Source organism: Cervus elaphus, chromosome X (assembly GCF_910594005.1).
Source record: "Cervus elaphus chromosome X, mCerEla1.1, whole genome shotgun sequence".
NCBI lineage: Eukaryota > Metazoa > Chordata > Mammalia > Artiodactyla > Cervidae > Cervus > Cervus elaphus.
The window spans coordinates 17,601,001-17,620,932 of record NC_057848.1 but is presented as its reverse complement, the minus strand read 5'-3'; positions in this window follow the sequence as shown (position 1 = coordinate 17,620,932).

Here is a 19,932-nt window from a genome sequence, read left to right as displayed (position 1 = left end):
CCTGGGGTATATTCTCGAGTTACGACGGGGATGGCCCTTCCACCCACGTGTTTGTTCAGCGACGTCAGAACTCCTGCCTAGTTGCGAGGGACAGCTCGGGATTCTCCTCGAGGCTTGGCAGGGCAATTGGGATGCCTCTCCAGCTGAGGCGGGAGACTAAGGGTCCCTTTCCACCTGCCACAGGAATCCTGGGACTCCTATCAAGTATCACGAGGAGTCAGGCATCCTCTCCTTTGGCGGCACTGATCTCCGCGTACCTCTGGAGTTTTCAAAGGATGTGAGGCCTCCGGTCGCGATGAGGTGGGGAACTAGGTCTTTCTCTGTGGTCTCCACAGGGGATTCAGACATCCTTTCGTCTTGGGAGATGCAAGACGAGCCTGCATTCAAGTCACTGCAGGGATATCCGGCCTTATTTCGAGTCAGGGAATCGCGGTGTCCATTCCACTTGAGGCCGCAAACTCAGGGTCCCTCTCACATACCTAGAGCTGAGAGAAGCCTCCTCTTGAGGTGCTTGTGGTAATGTGGTATTCCTCTGGAGTCGAAGCCAGGGACTAACCTCTCATCTCGAGTTGATTCTTGGTCCACGGAGCTCTTTCGTGTTGCTACAGTGACCTCAGGATCCCTCTAGCCTTGAAACAGTGTTCTTGGGGTTTCTCTGGAGTGCCATCAAGGAAATCAAGGCTCCTTTCATGTGTGATGTGCAAAACGGAATTGCTCTGCACGCAGTGCAGGGGAATCGGGCCTCATCTCGTGGCGAGGGGAAAGTCTCATGGTTTTTCTCGAGTTGCGGCGGGAACCTGGGGTATATTCTCGAGTTACGACGGGGATGGCCCTTTCACCCACGTGTTTGTTCAGCGATGGCAGGACTTCTGCCTAGTTGTGAGGGACAACTCGGGATTCTCCTCGAGGCTTGGCAGGGCAATTGGGACGCCTCTCCAGCTGAGGCGGGAGACCAAGGGTCCCTTTCCACGTGCCACAGGAATCCTGGGACTCCTATCAAGGTTCACGAGGAGTCAGGCATCGTCTCCTTTGGAGGCACTGATCTCCGCGTACCTCTGGAGTTTTCAAAGGATGTGAGGCCTCCAGTCGCCATGAGGTGGGGAACTAGGTCTTTCTCTGTGGTCTCCACAGGGGATTCAGACATCCTTTCATCTTGGGAGATGCAAGACGAGCCTGCATTCAAGTCACTACAGGGATTTCCACCGTTATTTCCCGTCAGGGCATCGCAGAGTCCATTCCACTTGAGGCCGCAAAATCAGGGTCCCTCTCACATAGCTAGAGCTGAGAGAAGCCTCCTCTTGAGGTGCTTGTGGTAAAGTGGTATTCCTCTGGAGTCGAAGCCAGGGACTAACCTCTCATCTCGAGTGGATTTTTGGTTCACGGAGTTCTTTCGTCTTGCTACAGTAACGTCAGGATCCTTCTAACCTTGAAGCAGTGTTCTTGGGGTTTCTCTGGAGTGCCATCAAGGAAATCAAGGCTCCTTTCCTGTGTGATGTGCAACACGGCATTACTCTGCACGCAGTGCAGGGGAATCGGGTCTCATCTTGCGGCGAGGGGGAAGTCTCATGGTTTTTCTCGAGTTGCGGCGGGAACCTGGGGTATATTCTCGAGTTACGACGGGGATGGCCCTTCCACCCACGTGTTTGTTCAGCCACGTCAGGACTCCTGCCTAGTTGCGAGGAACAACTCGGGATTCTCCTCGAGGCTTGGCAGGGCAATTGGGACGCCTCTCCAGCTGAGGCGGGAGACCAAGGGTCCCTTTCCACGTGCCACAGGAATCCTGGGACTCCTATCAAGTTTCACGAGGAGTAAGGCATCGTCTTCTTTGGAGGCACTGATCTCCACGTACCTCTGGAGCTTTCAAAGGATGTGAGGCCTCCGGTCGCGATGAGGTGGGGAACTAGGTCTTTCTCTGTGGTCTCCACAGGGGATTCAGACATCCTTTCGTCTTGGGAGATGCAAGACGAGCCTGCATTCAAGTCACTGCAGGAATATCCGGCCTTATTTCTGTTCAGGGCATCACAGTGTCCATTCCACTTGAGGCCGCAAACTCTGGGTCCCTCTCACATACCTAGAGCTGAGAGAAGCCTCCTCTTGAGGTGCTTGTGGTAAGGTGGTATTCCTCTGGAGTCGAAGCCAGGGACTAACCTCTCCTCTCGAGTTGATGCTTGGTCCACGGAGCTCTTTCGTGTTGCTACAGTGACCTCAGGATCCCTCTAGCCTTGAAACAGTGTTCTTGGGGTTTCTCTGGAGTGCCATCAAGGAAATCAAGGCTCCTTTCATGTGTGATGTGCAACACGGAATTGCTCTGCACGCAGTGCAGGGGAATCGGGCCTCATCTCGCGGCGAGGGGGAAGTCTCATGGTTTTTCTCGAGTTGCGGCGGGAACCTGGTGTATATTCTCGAGTTACAACGGGAATGGATCTTCCACCCACGTGTTTGTTCAGCGACGGCAGGACTCCTGCCTAGTTGCGAGGGACAACTCGGGATTCTCCTCGAGGGTTGGCAGGGCAATTGGGACGCCTCTCCAGCTGAGGCGGGAGACCAAGGGTCCCTTTCCACGTGCCACAGGAATCCTGGGACTCCTATCAAGTTTCACGAGGAGTCAGGCATCGTCTCCTTTGGAGGCCCTGATCTCCGCGTACCTCTGGAGTTTTCAAAGGATGTGAGGCCTCCGGTCGCGATGAGGTGGGAAACTAGGTCTTTCTCTGTGGTCTCCACAGGGGATTCAGACATCCTTTCGCCTTGGGAGATGCAAGACAAGCCTGCATTCAAGTCACTGCAGGGATATCCGGCCTTATTTCGAGTCAGGGCATCGTGGTGTCTATTCAACTGGAGGCTGCATACTCAGGGTCCCTCTCACATACCTAGAGCTGAGAGAAGCCTCCTCTTGAGGTGCTTGTGGTAAGGTGGTATTCCTCTGGAGTCGAAGCCAGGGACTAACCTCTCATCTCGAGTTGATTTTTGGTCCACGGAGCTCTTTCGTGTTGCTACAGTGACCTCAGGATCGCTCTATCCTTGAAACAGTGTTCTTGGGGTTTCACTGGAGTGCCATCAAGGAAATCAAGGCTCCTTTCATGTTTGATGTGCAACACGGAATTGCTCTGCACGCAGTGCAGGGGAATTGGGCCTCATCTCGCGGCGAGGGGGAAGTCTCATGGTTTTTCTCGAGTTGCGGCGGGAACCTGGGGTATATTCTCGAGTTACGACGGGGATGGCCCTTCCATCCACGTGTTTGTTCAGCGACGTCAGGACTCCTGCCTAGTTGCGAGGGACAACTCGGGATTCTCCTCGAGGGTTGGCAGGGCAATTGGCACGCCTCTCCAGCTGAGGCGGGAGACCAAGGGTCCCTTTCCACGTGCCACAGGAATCCTGGGACTCCTATCAAGTTTCACGAGGAGTCAGGCATCGTCTTCCTTAGAGGCCCTGATCTCTGCGTACCTCTGGAGTTATCAAAGGATGCGAGGCCTCCGGTCGCGATGAGGTGGGGAACTAGGTCTTTCTCTGTGGTCTCCACAGGGGATTCAGACATCCTTTCATCTTGGGAGATGCAAGACGAGCCTGCATTCAAGTCACTGCAGGGATTTCCAGCGTTATTTCCCGTCAGGGCATCGCAGAGTCCATTCCACTTGAGGCCGCAAAATCAGGGTCCCTCTCACATAGCTAGAGCTGAGAGAAGCCTCCTCTTGAGGTGCTTGTGGTAAGGTGGTATTCCTCTGGAGTCGAAGCCAGGGACTAACCTCTCATCTCGAGTGGATTTTTGGTACACGGAGTTCTTTCGTGTTACTACAGTAACCTCAGGATACCTCTAGCCTTTAAGTAGTGTTCTTGGGGTTTCTCTGGAGTGCCATCAAGAAAATCAAGGCTCCTTTCATGTGTGATGTGCAACACGGAATTGCTCTGCACGCAGTGCAGGGGAATCGGGCCTCATCTCGCGGCGAGGGGGAAGTCTCATGGTTTTTCTAGAGTTGCGGCGGGAACCTGGGGTATATTCTCGAGTTACGACGGGGATGGCCCTTCCACCCACGTGTTTGTTCAGCGACGGCAGGACTCCTGCCTAGTTGCGAGGAACAACTCGGGATTCTCCTCGAGGGTTGGCAGGGCAATTGGGACGCCTCTCCAGCTGAGGCGGGAGACCAAGGGTCCCTTTCCACGTGCCACAGGAATCTTGGGACTCCTATCAAATTTCACGAGGAGTCAGGCATCGTCTCCTTTGTAGTCACTAATCTCCGCGTACCTCTGGCGTTTTCAAAGGATGTGAGGCCTCCGGTCGCGATGAGGTGGGAAACTAGGTCTTTCTCTGTGGTCTCCACCGGGGATTCAGACATCCTTTCGTCTTGGGAGATGCAAGACGAGCCTGCATTCAAGTCACTGCAGGGATATCCGGCCTTATTTCGAGTCAGGGCATCGGCGTGTCCATTCCACTTAATGCCGCAAACTCAGGGTCCCTCTAACATACCTAGAGCTGAGAGAAGCCTCCTCTTGAGGTGCTTGTGGTAAGGTGGTATTCCTCTGGAGGCGAAGCCAGGGACTAACCTCTCATCTCGAGTTGATTTTTGGTCCACGGAGCTCTTTCGTGTGGCTACAGTGACCTCTGGATCCCTCTAGCCTTGAAACAGTGTTCTTGGGGTTTCTCTGGAGTGCCATCAAGGAAATCAAGGCTCCTTTCATGTGTGATGTGCAACACGGAATTGCTCTGCACGCAGTGCAGGGGAATCGGGCCTCATCTCGCGGCGAGCGGGAAGTCTCATGGTTTTTCTCGAGTTGCGGTGGGAACCTGGGCTATATTATCGAGTTACGATGGGGATGGCCCTTCCACCCACGTGTTTGTTCAGCGACGTCAGGACTCCTGCCTAGTTGCGAGGGACAACTCGGGAATCTCCTCGAGGTTTGGCAGGGCAATTGGGACGCCTCTCCAGCTGAGGCGGGAGACCAAGGGTCCCTTTCCACGTGCCACAGGAATCCTGGGACTCCTATCAAGTTTGACGAGGAGTCAGGCATTGGCTCCTTTGGAGGCACTGATCTCCGCGTACCTCTGGAGTTTTCAAAGGATGTGAGGCCTCCGGTCGCGATGAGGTGGGGAACTAGGTCTTTCTCTGTGGTCTCCACAGGGGATTCAGACATCCTTTCGCCTTGGGAGATGCAAGACGAGCCTGCATTCAAGTCACTGCAGGGATATCCGGCCTTATTTCGAGTCAGGGCATCGTGGTGTCTATTCAACTGGAGGCTGCATACTCAGGGTCCCTCTCACATACCTAGAGCTGAGAGAAGCCTCCTCTTGAGGTGCTTGTGGTAAGGTGGTATTCCTCTGGAGTCGAAGCCAGGGACTAACCTCTCATCTCGAGTTGATATTTGGTCCACGTAGCTCTTTCGTGTTGCTACAGTGACCTCAGGATCGCTCTAGCCTTGAAGCAGTGTTCTTGGGGTTTCTCTGGAGTGCCATCAAGAAAATCAAGGCTCCTTTCATGTGTGATGTGCAACACGGAATTGCTCTGCATGCAGTGCTGGGGAATCGGGCCTCATATCGCGGCGAGGGGAAAGTCTCATGGTTTTTCTCGAGTTGCGGCGGGAACCTGGGGTATATTCTCGAGTTACGACGGGGATGGCCCTTCCACCCACGTGTTTGTTCAGCGACGTCAGGACTCCTGCCTAGTTGCGAGGGACAACTCGGGATTCTCCTCGAGGCTTGGCAGGGCAATTGGGATGCCTCTCCAGCTGAGGCGGGAGACTGAGGGTCCCTTTCCACCTGCCACAGGAATCCTGGGACTCCTATCAAGTATCACGAGGAGTCAGGCATCCTCTCCTTTGGCGGCACTGATCTCCGCGTACCTCTGGAGTTTTCAAAGGATGTGAGGCCTCCGGTCGCGATGAGGTGGGGAACTAGGTGTTTCTCTGTGGTCTCCACAGGGGATTCAGACATCCTTTCGTCTTGGAAGATGCAAGACGAGCCTGCATTCAAGTCACTGCAGGGATATCCGGCCTTATTTCTGTTCAGGGCATCACAGTGTCCATTCCACTTGAGGCCGCAAACTCAGGGTCCCTCTCACATAGCTAGAGCTGAGAGAAGCCTCCTCTTGAGGTGCTTGTGGTAAGGTGGTATTCCTCTGGAGTCGAAGCCAGGGACTAACCTCTCATCTCGAGTTGATGCTTGGTCCACGGAGCTCTTTCGTGTTGCTACAGTGACCTCAGGATCCCTCTAGCCTTGAAACAGTGTTCTTGGGGTTTCTCTGGAGTGCCATCAAGGAAATCAAGGCTCCTTTCATGTGTGATGTGCAACACGGAATTGCTCTGCACGCAGTGCAGGGGAATCGGGCCTCATCTCGCGGCGAGGGGGAAGTCTCATGGTTTTTCTCGAGTTGCGGCGGGAACCTGGTGTATATTCTCGAGTTACAACGGGAATGGATCTTCCACCCACGTGTTTGTTCAGCGACGGCAGGACTCCTGCCTAGTTGCGAGGGACAACTCGGGATTCTCCTCGAGGGTTGGCAGGGCAATTGGGACGCCTCTCCAGCTGAGGCGGGAGACCAAGGGTCCCTTTCCACGTGCCACAGGAATCCTGGGACTCCTATCAAGTTTCACGAGGAGTCAGGCATCGTCTCCTTTGGAGGCCCTGATCTCCGCGTACCTCTGGAGTTTTCAAAGGATGTGAGGCCTCCGGTCGCGATGAGGTGGGAAACTAGGTCTTTCTCTGTGGTCTCCACAGGGGATTCAGACATCCTTTCGCCTTGGGAGATGCAAGACGAGCCTGCATTCAACTCACTGCAGGGATATCCGGCCTTATTTCGAGTCAGGGCATCGTGGTGTCTATTCAACTGGAGGCTGCATACTCAGGGTCCCTCTCACATACCTAGAGCTGAGAGAAGCCTCCTCTTGAGGTGCTTGTGGTAAGGTGGTATTCCTCTGGAGTCGAAGCCAGGGACTAACCTCTCATCTCGAGTTGATTTTTGGTCCACGGAGCTCTTTCGTGTTGCTACAGTGACCTCAGGATCACTCTAGCCTTGAAGCAGTGTTCTTGGGGTTTCTCTGGAGTGCCATCAAGAAAATCAAGGCTCCTTTCATGTGTGATGTGCAACACGGAATTGCTCTGCATGCAGTGCTGGGGAATCGGGCCTCATATCGCGGCGAGGGGGAAGTCTCATGGTTTTTCTCGAGTTGCGGCGGGAACCTGGGGTATATTCTCGAGTTACGACGGGGATGGCCCTTCCACCCACGTGTTTGTTCAGCGACGTCAGAACTCCTGCCTAGTTGCGAGGGACAGCTCGGGATTCTCCTCGAGGCTTGGCAGGGCAATTGGGATGCCTCTCCAGCTGAGGCGGAAGACCAAGGGTCCCTTTCCACGTGCCACAGGAATCCTGGGACTCCTATCAAGGTTCACAAGGAGTCAGGCATCGTCTCCTTTGGAGGCACTGATCTCCGCGTACCTCTGGAGTTTTCAAAGGATGTGAGGCCTCCAGTCGCCATGAGGTGGGGAACTAGGTCTTTCTCTGTGGTCTCCACAGGGGATTCAGACATCCTTTCATCTTGGGAGATGCAAGACGAGCCTGCATTCAAGTCACTACAGGGATTTCCAGCGTTATTTCCCGTCAGGGCATCGCAGAGTCCATTCCACTTGAGGCCGCAAAATCAGGGTCCCTCTCACATAGCTAGAGCTGAGAGAAGCCTCCTCTTGAGGTGCTTGTGGTAAAGTGGTATTCCTCTGGAGTCGAAGCCAGGGACTATCCTCTCATCTCGAGTGGATTTTTGGTTCACGGAGTTCTTTCGTCTTGCTACAGTAACGTCAGGATCCTTCTAGCCTTGAAGCAGTGTTCTTGGGGTTTCTCTGGAGTGCCATCAAGGAAATCAAGGCTCCTTTCCTGTGTGATGTGCAACACGGCATTACTCTGCACGCAGTGCAGGGGAATCGGGTCTCATCTTGCGGCGAGGGGGAAGTCTCATGGTTTTTCTCGAGTTGCGGCGGGAACCTGGGGTATATTCTCGAGTTACGACGGGGATGGCCCTTCCACCCACGTGTTTGTTCAGCCACGTCAGGACTCCTGCCTAGTTGCGAGGAACAACTCGGGATTCTCCTCGAGGCTTGGCAGGGCAATTGGGACGCCTCTCCAGCTGAGGCGGGAGACCAAGGGTCCCTTTCCACGTGCCACAGGAATCCTGGGACTCCTATCAAGTTTCACGAGGAGTAAGGCATCGTCTTCTTTGGAGGCACTGATCTCCACGTACCTCTGGAGCTTTCAAAGGATGTGAGGCCTCCGGTCGCGATGAGGTGGGGAACTAGGTCTTTCTCTGTGGTCTCCACAGGGGATTCAGACATCCTTTCGTCTTGGGAGATGCAAGACGAGCCTGCATTCAAGTCACTGCAGGAATATCCGGCCTTATTTCTGTTCAGGGCATCACAGTGTCCATTCCACTTGAGGCCGCAAACTCTGGGTCCCTCTCACATACCTAGAGCTGAGAGAAGCCTCCTCTTGAGGTGCTTGTGGTAAGGTGGTATTCCTCTGGAGTCGAAGCCAGGGACTAACCTCTCCTCTCGAGTTGATGCTTGGTCCACGGAGCTCTTTCGTGTTGCTACAGTGACCTCAGGATCCCTCTAGCCTTGAAACAGTGTTCTTGGGGTTTCTCTGGAGTGCCATCAAGGAAATCAAGGCTCCTTTCATGTGTGATGTGCAACACGGAATTGCTCTGCACGCAGTGCAGGGGAATCGGGCCTCATCTCGCGGCGAGGGGGAAGTCTCATGGTTTTTCTCGAGTTGCGGCGGGAACCTGGTGTATATTCTCGAGTTACAACGGGAATGGATCTTCCACCCACGTGTTTGTTCAGCGACGGCAGGACTCCTGCCTAGTTGCGAGGGACAACTCGGGATTCTCCTCGAGGGTTGGCAGGGCAATTGGGACGCCTCTCCAGCTGAGGCGGGAGACCAAGGGTCCCTTTCCACGTGCCACAGGAATCCTGGGACTCCTATCAAGTTTCACGAGGAGTCAGGCATCGTCTCCTTTGGAGGCCCTGATCTCCGCGTACCTCTGGAGTTTTCAAAGGATGTGAGGCCTCCGGTCGCGATGAGGTGGGAAACTAGGTCTTTCTCTGTGGTCTCCACAGGGGATTCAGACATCCTTTCGCCTTGGGAGATGCAAGACGAGCCTGCATTCAAGTCACTGCAGGGATATCCGGCCTTATTTCGAGTCAGGGCATCGTGGTGTCTATTCAACTGGAGGCTGCATACTCAGGGTCCCTCTCACATACCTAGAGCTGAGAGAAGCCTCCTCTTGAGGTGCTTGTGGTAAGGTGGTATTCCTCTGGAGTCGAAGCCAGGGACTAACCTCTCATCTCGAGTTGATTTTTGGTCCACGGAGCTCTTTCGTGTTGCTACAGTGACCTCAGGATCGCTCTAGCCTTGAAGCAGTGTTCTTGGGGTTTCTCTGGAGTGCCATCAAGGAAATCAAGTCTCCTTTCATGTGTGATGTGCAACACGGAATTGCTCTGCATGCAGTGCTGGGGAATCGGGCCTCATATCGCGGCGAGGGGGAAGTCTCATGGTTTTTCTCGAGTTGCGGCGGGAACCTGGGGTATATTCTCGAGTTACGACGGGGATGGCCCTTCCACCCACGTGTTTGTTCAGCGACGTCAGAACTCCTGCCTAGTTGCGAGGGACAGCTCGGGATTCTCCTCGAGGCTTGGCAGGGCAATTGGGATGCCTCTCCAGCTGAGGCGGGAGACTAAGGGTCCCTTTCCACCTGCCACAGGAATCCTGGGACTCCTATCAAGTATCACGAGGAGTCAGGCATCCTCTCCTTTGGCGGCACTGATCTCCGCGTACCTCTGGAGTTTTCAAAGGATGTGAGGCCTCCGGTCGCGATGAGGTGGGGAACTAGGTCTTTCTCTGTGGTCTCCACAGGGGATTCAGACATCCTTTCGTCTTGGGAGATGCAAGACGAGCCTGCATTCAAGTCACTGCAGGGATATCCGGCCTTATTTCGAGTCAGGGCATCGCGGTGTCCATTCCACTTGAGGCCGCAAACTCAGGGTCCCTCTCACATACCTAGAGCTGAGAGAAGCCTCCTCTTGAGGTGCTTGTGGTAATGTGGTATTCCTCTGGAGTCGAAGCCAGGGACTAACCTCTCATCTCGAGTTGATTCTTGGTCCACGGAGCTCTTTCGTGTTGCTACAGTGACCTCAGGATCCCTCTAGCCTTGAAACAGTGTTCTTGGGGTTTCTCTGGAGTGCCATCAAGGAAATCAAGGCTCCTTTCATGTGTGATGTGCAACACGGAATTGCTCTGCACGCAGTGCAGGGGAATCGGGCCTCATCTCGCGGCGAGGGGGAAGTCTCATGGTTTTTCTCGAGTTGCGGCGGGAACCTGGGCTATATTATCGAGTTACGATGGGGATGGCCCTTCCACCCACGTGTTTGTTCAGCGACGTCAGGACTCCTGCCTCGTTGCGAGGGACAACTCGGGATTCTCCTCGAGGATTGGCAGGGCAGTTGGGACGCCTCTCCAGCTGAGGCGGGAGACCAAGGGTCCCTTTCCATGTGCCACAGGAATCCTGGGACTCCTATCAAGTTTCACAAGGAGTCAGCCATCGTCTCATTTGGAGGCACTGATCTCCGCGTACCTCTGTAGTTTTCAAAGGATGTGAGGCCCCCGATCGTTATGAGGTGGGGAACTAGGTCTTTTTCTATGGTCTGCACAGGGGATTCAGACATCCTTTCGTCTTGGGAGATGCAAGACGAGCCTGCATTCAAGTCACTGCAGGGATATCCGGCCTTATTTCGAGTCAGGGCATCGCGGTGTCCATTGCACTTGAGGCTGCAAACTCAGGGTCCCTCTCACATAGCTAGAGCTGAGAGAAGCCTCCTCTTGAGGTGCTTGTGGTAAGGTGGTATTCCTCTGGAGTCGAAGCCAGGGACTAACCTCTCATCTCGAGTTGATTTTTGGTCCACGGAGCTCTTTGTGTTGCTACAGTGACCTCAGGATCCCTCTAGCCTTGAAACAGTGTTCATGGGGTTTCTCTGGAGTGCCATCAAGGAAATCAAGGCTCCTTTCATGTGTGATGTGCAACACGGAATTGCTCTGCCCGCAGTGCAGGGGAATCGGGCCTCATCTCGCGACGAGGGGGAAGTCTCATGGTTTTTCTCGAATTGCGCTGGGAACCTGGGGTATATTCTCGAGTTACGACGGGGATGGCCCTTCCACCCACGTGTTTGTTCAGCGACGGCAGGACTCCTGCCTAGTTGCGAGGGACAACTCGGGATTCTCCTCGAGGCTTGGAAGGGCAATTCGGACGCCTCTCCAGCTGAGGCGGGAGACCAAGGGTCCCTTTCCACGTGCCACAGGAATCCTGGTACTCCGATCAAGTTTCACGAGGAGTCAGGCATCGTCTCCTTTGGAGGCACTGATCTCCGCGTACCTCTGGAGTTTTCAAAGTATGTGAGGCCTCCGGTCGCGATGAGGTGGGGAACTAGGTCTTTCTCTGCGGTCTCCACAGGGGATTCAAACATCCTTTCGTCCTGGGAGATGCAAGACGAGCCTGCATTCAAGTCACTGCAGGGATATCCGGCCTTATTTCGAGGCAGGGCATAGTGGTGTCTATTAAACTGGAGGCTGCATACTCAGGGTCCCTCTCACATACCTAGGGCTGAGAGAAGCCTCCTCTTGAGGTGCTTGTGGTAAGGTGGTATTCCTCTGGAGTCGAAGCCAGGGACTAACCTCTCATCTCGAGTGGATTTTTGGTCCAAGGAGCTCTTTCGTGTTGCTACAGTGACCTCAGGATCCCTCTAGCCTTGAAACACTGTTCTTGGGGTTTCTCTGGAGTGCCATCAAGGAAATCAAGGCTCCTTTCATGTGTGATGTGCAACACGGAATTGCTCTGCACGCAGTGCAGGGGAATCGGGCCTCATCTCGCGGCGAGGGGGAAGTCTCATGGTTTTTCTCGAGTTGCGGCGGGAACCTGGGCTATATTATCGAGTTACGATGGGGATGGCCCTTCCACCCACGTGTTTGTTCAGCGACGTCAGGACTCCTGCCTCGTTGCGAGGGACAACTCGGGATTCTCCTCGAGGATTGGCAGGGCAGTTGGGACGCCTCTCCAGCTGAGGCGGGAAACCAAGGGTCCCTTTCCATGTGCCACAGGAATCCTGGGACTCCTATCAAGTTTCACAAGGAGTCAGCCATCGTCTCATTTGGAGGCACTGATCTCCGCGTACCTCTGTAGTTTTCAAAGGATGTGAGGCCCCCGATCGTTATGAGGTGGGGAACTAGGTCTTTTTCTATGGTCTGCACAGGGGATTCAGACATCCTTTCGTCTTGGGAGATGCAAGACGAGCCTGCATTCAAGTCACTGCAGGGATATCCGGCCTTATTTCGAGTCAGGGCATCGCGGTGTCCATTGCACTTGAGGCTGCAAACTCAGGGTCCCTCTCACATAGCTAGAGCTGAGAGAAGCCTCCTCTTGAGGTGCTTGTGGTAAGGTGGTATTCCTCTGGAGTCGAAGCCAGGGACTAACCTCTCATCTCGAGTTGATTTTTGGTCCACGGAGCTCTTTGTGTTGCTACAGTGACCTCAGGATCCCTCTAGCCTTGAAACAGTGTTCATGGGGTTTCTCTGGAGTGCCATCAAGGAAATCAAGGCTCCTTTCATGTGTGATGTGCAACACGGAATTGCTCTGCCCGCAGTGCAGGGGAATCGGGCCTCATCTCGCGACGAGGGGGAAGTCTCATGGTTTTTCTCGAATTGCGCTGGGAACCTGGGGTATATTCTCGAGTTACGACGGGGATGGCCCTTCCACCCACGTGTTTGTTCAGCGACGGCAGGACTCCTGCCTAGTTGCGAGGGACAACTCGGGATTCTCCTCGAGGCTTGGAAGGGCAATTCGGACGCCTCTCCAGCTGAGGCGGGAGACCAAGGGTCCCTTTCCACGTGCCACAGGAATCCTGGTACTCCGATCAAGTTTCACGAGGAGTCAGGCATCGTCTCCTTTGGAGGCACTGATCTCCGCGTACCTCTGGAGTTTTCAAAGTATGTGAGGCCTCCGGTCGCGATGAGGTGGGGAACTAGGTCTTTCTCTGCGGTCTCCACAGGGGATTCAAACATCCTTTCGTCCTGGGAGATGCAAGACGAGCCTGCATTCAAGTCACTGCAGGGATATCCGGCCTTATTTCGAGGCAGGGCATAGTGGTGTCTATTAAACTGGAGGCTGCATACTCAGGGTCCCTCTCACATACCTAGGGCTGAGAGAAGCCTCCTCTTGAGGTGCTTGTGGTAAGGTGGTATTCCTCTGGAGTCGAAGCCAGGGACTAACCTCTCATCTCGAGTTGATTTTTGGTCCACGGAGCTCTTTCGTGTTGCTACAGTGACCTCAGGATCGCTCTATCCTTGAAACAGAGTTCTTGGGGTTTCACTGGAGTGCCATCAAGGAAATCAAGGCTCCTTTCATGTTTGATGTGCAACACGGAATTGCTCTGCACGCAGTGCAGGGGAATCGGGCCTCATCTTGCGGAGAGGGGGAAGCCTCATGGTTTTTCTCGAGTTGCGGCGGGAACCTGGAATATATTCTCGAGTTACACGGGGATGGCCCTTCCACCCACATGTTTGTTCAGCGACGTCAGGACTCCTGCCTAGTTGCGAGGGACAACTCGGGATTCTCCTCGAGGCTTGGCAGGGCAATTGGGACGCCTCTCCAGCTGAGGCGGGAGACCAAGGGTCCCTTTCCACGTGCCACAGGAATCCTGGGATTCCTATCAAGTTTCACGAGGAGTCAGGCATCGTCCCCTTTGGAGGCACTGATCTCCGCGTACCTCTGGAGTTTTCTAAGGATGTGAGGCCTCGGGTCGCGAATAGGTGGGGAATTAGGTCTTTCTCTGTGGTCTCCACAGGGGATTCAGACATCCTTTCATCTTGGGAGATGCAAGATGAGCCTGCATTCAAGTCACTGCAGGGATATCCGGCCTTATTTCGAGTCAGGGCATCGCGGTTTCCATTCCACTTGAGGCCGCAAACTCAGGGTCCCTCTCACATACATAGAACTGAGAGAAGCCTCCTCTTGCGGTGCTTGTGGTAAGTTGGTATTCCTCTGGAGTCGAAGCCAGGGAATAACCTCTCATCTCGAGTGGATTTTTGGTTCACGGAGTTCTTTCGTCTTGCTACAGTAACGTCAGGATCCCTCTAGCCTTGAAGCAGTGTTCTTGGGGTTTCTCTGGAGTGCCATCAAGGAAATCAAGGCTCCTTTCACGTGTGATGTGCAACACGGAATTGCTCTGCACGCAGTGCAGGGGAATCGGGTCTCATCTTGCAGCGAGGGGGAAGTCTCATGGTTTTTCTCGAGTTGCGGCGGGAACCTGGGGTATATTCTCGAGTTACGACGGGGATGGCCCTTCCACCCATGTGTTTGTTCAGCGACGTCAGGACTCCTGCCTAGTTGCGAGGGACAACTCGGGATTCTCCTCGAGGCTTGGCAGGGCAATTGGGACGCCTCTCCAGCTGAGGCGGGAGACCAAGGGTCCCTTTCCACGTGCCACAGGAATCCTGGGACTCCTATCAAGGTTCACGAGGAGTAAGGCATCGTCTTCTTTGGAGGCACTGATCTCCGCGTACCTCTGGAGCTTTCAAAGGATGTGAGGCCTCCGGTCGCGATGAGGTGGGGAACTAGGTCTTTCTCTGTGGTCTCCTCAGGGGATTCAGACATCCTTTCGTCTTGGGAGATGCAAGACGAGCTAGCATTCAAGTCACTGCAGGAATATCCGGCCTTATTGCAAGTCAGGGCTTCTTGGTGTCCATTCCACTTGAGGCCACAAACTCAGGGACCCTCTCACATAGCTAGAGCTGAGAGAAGCCTCCTCTTGAGGTGCTTGTGTAAGGTGGTATTCCTCTGGAGTCGAAGCCAGGGACTAACCTCTCATCTCTAGTTGATTTTTGGTCCGCGGAGCTCTTTCGTGTTGCTACAGTGACCTCAGTGTGCCTCTAGACTTGAAAGAGTGTTCTTGGTGTTTCTCTGGAGTGCCATCAAGGAAATCAAGGCTCCTTTCAAGTGTGATGTGCAACTCGGAATTGATCTGCACGCAGTGCAGGGGAATCGGGCCTCATCTCGCGGCGAGGGGGAAGTCTCATGGTTTTTCTCGAGTTGCGGCGGGAACCTGGGGTATATTCTCGAGTTACGACGGGGATGGCCCTTCCACACACGTGTTTGTTCAGCGACGTCAGGACTCCTGCCTAGTTGCGAGGGACAACTCGGGATTCTCCTCGAAGCTTGGCAGGGCAATTGGGACGCCTCTCCAGCTGAGACGGGAGACCAAGGGTCCCTTTCCACGTGCCACAGAAATCCTGGGACTCCTATCAAGTTTTACGAGGAGTCAGGCATCGTCTCCTTTGGAGGCACTGGTCTCCACGTACCTCTGGAGTTTTCAAAGGATGTGAGGCCTCTGGTCGCCATGAGGTGGGGAACTAGGTCTTTCTCTGTGGTCTCCACAGGGGATTCAGACATCCTTTCGTCTTCGGAGATGCAAGACGAGCCTGCATTCAAGTCACTGCAGGGGTATCCAGCATTGTTTCGAGTCAGGGCATCGCGGTGTCCATTCCACTTGTGGCCGCAAACTCAGGGTCCCTCTCACATACCTAGAGCTGAGAGAAGCCTCCTCTTGAGGTGCTTGTGGTAAGGTGGTATTCCTCTGGAGTCGAAGCCAGGGACTAACCTCTCATCTCGAGTTGATTTTTGATCCACGGAGCTCTTTCGTGTTGCTACAGTGACCTCAGGATCCCTCTAGCCTTGAAACAGTGTTCTTGGGGTTTCTCTGGAGTGCCATCAAGGAAATCAAGGCTCCTTTCATGTGTAATATGCAACACGGAATTGCTCTGCACGCAGTGCAGGGGAATCGGGCCTCATCTCGCGGCGAGGGGGAAGTCTGATGGTTTTTCTCGAGTTGCGGCGGGAACCTGGGGTATATTCTCGAGTTACGACGGGGATGGCCCTTCCACACACGTGTTTGTTCAGCGACGGCAGGACCCCTGCTTAGTTGCGAGGGACAACTCGGGATTCTCCTCGAGGCTTGGCAGGGCAATTGGGACGCCTCTCCAGCTGAGGCGGGAGACCAAGGGTCCCTTTCCACGTGCCACAGTAATCCTGGGACTCCTATCAAGTTTCACGAGGAGTCAGGCATCGTCTCCTTTGGAGGCACTGATCTCCGCGTACCTCTGGAGTTTTCAAAGGATGTGAGGCCTCCGGTCGCCATGAGGTGGGGAACTAGGTCTATCTCTGTGGTCTCCACAGGGGATTCAGACATCCTTTCATCTTGGGAGATGCAAGACGAGCCTGCATTCAAGTCACTGCAGGGATTTCCGGCGTTATTTCCCGTCAGGGCATCGCAGAGTCCATTCCACTATAGGCCGCAAAATCAGGGTCCCTCTCACATAGCTAGAGCTGAGAGAAGCCTCCTCTTGAGGTGATTGTGGTAAGGTGGTATTCCTCTGGAGTCGAAGCCAGGGACTAACCTCTCATCTCGAGTGGATTTTTGGTCCACGGAGTTCTTTCGTGTTGCTACAGTAACCTCAGGATCCCTCTAGCCTTGAAGCAGTGTTCTTGGGGTTTCTCTGGAGTGCCATCAAGGAAATCAAGGCTCCTTTCATGTGTGAGGTGCAACACGGAATTGCTCTGCACGCAGTGCAGGGGAATCGGGCCTCATCTCGCGGCGAGGGGGAAGTCTCATGGTTTTTCTCGAGTTGCGGCGGGAACCTGGGCTATATTATCGAGTTACGATGGGGATGGCCCTTCCACCCACGTGTTTGTTCAGCGACGTCAGGACTCCTGCCTCGTTGCGAGGGACAACTCGGGATTCTCCTCGAGGCTTGGCAGGGCAATTGGGACGCCTCTCCAGCTGAAGTGGGAGACCAAGTGTCCCTTTCCACGTGCCACAGGAATCCTGGGACTCCTATCAAGTTTGACGAGGAGTCAGGCATCGTCTCCTTTGGAGGCACTGATCTCCGCGTCCCTCTGGAGTTTTCAAAGGATGTGAGGCCGCCGGTCGCGATGAGGTGGGGAACTAGGTCTTGCTCTGTGGTCTCCACAGGGGATTCAGACATCCTTTCATCTTGGGAGATGAAAGACAAGCCTGCATTCACGTCACTGCAGGGATATCCGGCCTTATTTCGAGTCAGGGCATCGTGGTGTCTATTCAACTGGAGGCTGCATACTCAGGGTCCCTCTCACATACCTAGAGCTGAGAGAAGCCTCCTCTTGAGGTGCTTGTGGTAAGGTGGTATTCCTCTGGAGTCGAAGCCAGGGACTAACCTCTCATCTCGAGTTGATTTTTGGTCCACGGAGCTCTTTCGTGTTGCTACAGTGACGTCAGGATCGCTCTAGCCTTGAAGCAGTGTTCTTGGGGTTTCTCTGGAGTGCCATCAAGAAAATCAAGGCTCCTTTCAGGTGTGATGTGCAACACGGAATTGCTCTGCATGCAGTGCTGGGGAATCGGGCCTCATATCGCGGCGAGGGGGAAGTCTCATGGTTTTTCTCGAGTTGCGGCGGGAACCTGGGGTATATTCTCGAGTTACGACGGGGATGGCCCTTCCACCCACGTGTTTGTTCAGCGACGTCAGAACTCCTGCCTAGTTGCGAGGGACAGCTCGGGATTCTCCTCGAGGCTTGGCAGGGCAATTGGGATGCCTCTCCAGCTGAGGCGGGAGACTAAGGGTCCCTTTCCACCTGCCACAGGAATCCTGGGACTCCTATCAAGTATCACGAGGAGTCAGGCATCCTCTCCTTTGGCGGCACTGATCTCCGCGTACCTCTGGAGTTTTCAAAGGATGTGAGGCCTCCGGTCGCGATGAGGTGGGGAACTAGGTCTTTCTCTGTGGTCTCCACAGGGGATTCAGACATCCTTTCGTCTTGGGAGATGCAAGACGAGCCTGCATTCAAGTCACTGCAGGGATATCCGGCCTTATTTCGAGTCAGGGAATCGCGGTGTCCATTCCACTTGAGGCCGCAAACTCAGGGTCCCTCTCACATACCTAGAGCTGAGAGAAGCCTCCTCTTGAGGTGCTTGTGGTAATGTGGTATTCCTCTGGAGTCGAAGCCAGGGACTAACCTCTCATCTCGAGTTGATTCTTGGTCCACGGAGCTCTTTCGTGTTGCTACAGTGACCTCAGGATCCCTCTAGCCTTGAAACAGTGTTCTTGGGGTTTCTCTGGAGTGCCATCAAGGAAATCAAGGCTCCTTTCATGTGTGATGTGCAAAACGGAATTGCTCTGCACGCAGTGCAGGGGAATCGGGCCTCATCTCGTGGCGAGGGGAAAGTCTCATGGTTTTTCTCGAGTTGCGGCGGGAACCTGGGGTATATTCTCGAGTTACGACGGGGATGGCCCTTTCACCCACGTGTTTGTTCAGCGATGGCAGGACTTCTGCCTAGTTGTGAGGGACAACTCGGGATTCTCCTCGAGGCTTGGCAGGGCAATTGGGACGCCTCTCCAGCTGAGGCGGGAGACCAAGGGTCCCTTTCCACGGGCCACAGGAATCCTGGGACTCCTATCAAGGTTCACGAGGAGTCAGGCATCGTCTCCTTTGGAGGCACTGATCTCCGCGTACCTCTGGAGTTTTCAAAGGATGTGAGGCCTCCAGTCGCCATGAGGTGGGGAACTAGGTCTTTCTCTGTGGTCTCCACAGGGGATTCAGACATCCTTTCATCTTGGGAGATGCAAGACGAGCCTGCATTCAAGTCACTACAGGGATTTCCACCGTTATTTCCCGTCAGGGCATCGCAGAGTCCATTCCACTTGAGGCCGCAAAATCAGGGTCCCTCTCACATAGCTAGAGCTGAGAGAAGCCTCCTCTTGAGGTGCTTGTGGTAAAGTGGTATTCCTCTGGAGTCGAAGCCAGGGACTAACCTCTCATCTCGAGTGGATTTTTGGTTCACGGAGTTCTTTCGTCTTGCTACAGTAACGTCAGGATCCTTCTAGCCTTGAAGCAGTGTTCTTGGGGTTTCTCTGGAGTGCCATCAAGGAAATCAAGGCTCCTTTCCTGTGTGATGTGCAACACGGCATTACTCTGCACGCAGTGCAGGGGAATCGGGTCTCATCTTGCGGCGAGGGGGAAGTCTCATGGTTTTTCTCGAGTTGCGGCGGGAACCTGGGGTATATTCTCGAGTTACGACGGGGATGGCCCTTCCACCCACGTGTTTGTTCAGCCACGTCAGGACTCCTGCCTAGTTGCGAGGAACAACTCGGGATTCTCCTCGAGGCTTGGCAGGGCAATTGGGACGCCTCTCCAGCTGAGGCGGGAGACCAAGGGTCCCTTTCCACGTGCCACAGGAATCCTGGGACTCCTATCAAGTTTCACGAGGAGTAAGGCATCGTCTTCTTTGGAGGCACTGATCTCCACGTACCTCTGGAGCTTTCAAAGGATGTGAGGCCTCCGGTCGCGATGAGGTGGGGAACTAGGTCTTTCTCTGTGGTCTCCACAGGGGATTCAGACATCCTTTCGTCTTGGGAGATGCAAGACGAGCCTGCATTCAAGTCACTGCAGGAATATCCGGCCTTATTTCTGTTCAGGGCATCACAGTGTCCATTCCACTTGAGGCCGCAAACTCTGGGTCCCTCTCACATACCTAGAGCTGAGAGAAGCCTCCTCTTGAGGTGCTTGTGGTAAGGTGGTATTCCTCTGGAGTCGAAGCCAGGGACTAACCTCTCCTCTCGAGTTGATGCTTGGTCCACGGAGCTCTTTCGTGTTGCTACAGTGACCTCAGGATCCCTCTAGCCTTGAAACAGTGTTCTTGGGGTTTCTCTGGAGTGCCATCAAGGAAATCAAGGCTCCTTTCATGTGTGATGTGCAACACGGAATTGCTCTGCACGCAGTGCAGGGGAATCGGGCCTCATCTCGCGGCGAGGGGGAAGTCTCATGGTTTTTCTCGAGTTGCGGCGGGAACCTGGGGTATATTCTCGAGTTACGACGGGGATGGCC